Here is a 243-nt window from a genome sequence, read left to right on the forward strand (position 1 = left end):
GGGGGGGGGGGGGGGGGGCCTTGGTTTTCCCACCTATAAATCTAGGATGATCCTTCTGGGTCAGAGAATCTGTGACTACACCTATTTTTTCAAGTTAGATTTTCCTGTGCTTTTACTTGCTAAAAATCATAATCCCAGACTGACTCTAAGCCTACCTAGAGTGAATTGTTGAGGAAAGTAGTGCCCAGAAGGGACAGATATCAAACATCCCTCTAGTGCTGAGCAAACTTTAATGTACTGACA

The sequence above is a fragment of the Petaurus breviceps genome, unplaced genomic scaffold (genome assembly GCF_028583685.1).
Source record: "Petaurus breviceps papuanus isolate PSGF00001 unplaced genomic scaffold, PetGlider_PUasm1.0 172, whole genome shotgun sequence".
In the NCBI taxonomy this organism is placed as follows: Eukaryota; Metazoa; Chordata; class Mammalia; order Diprotodontia; family Petauridae; genus Petaurus; species Petaurus breviceps.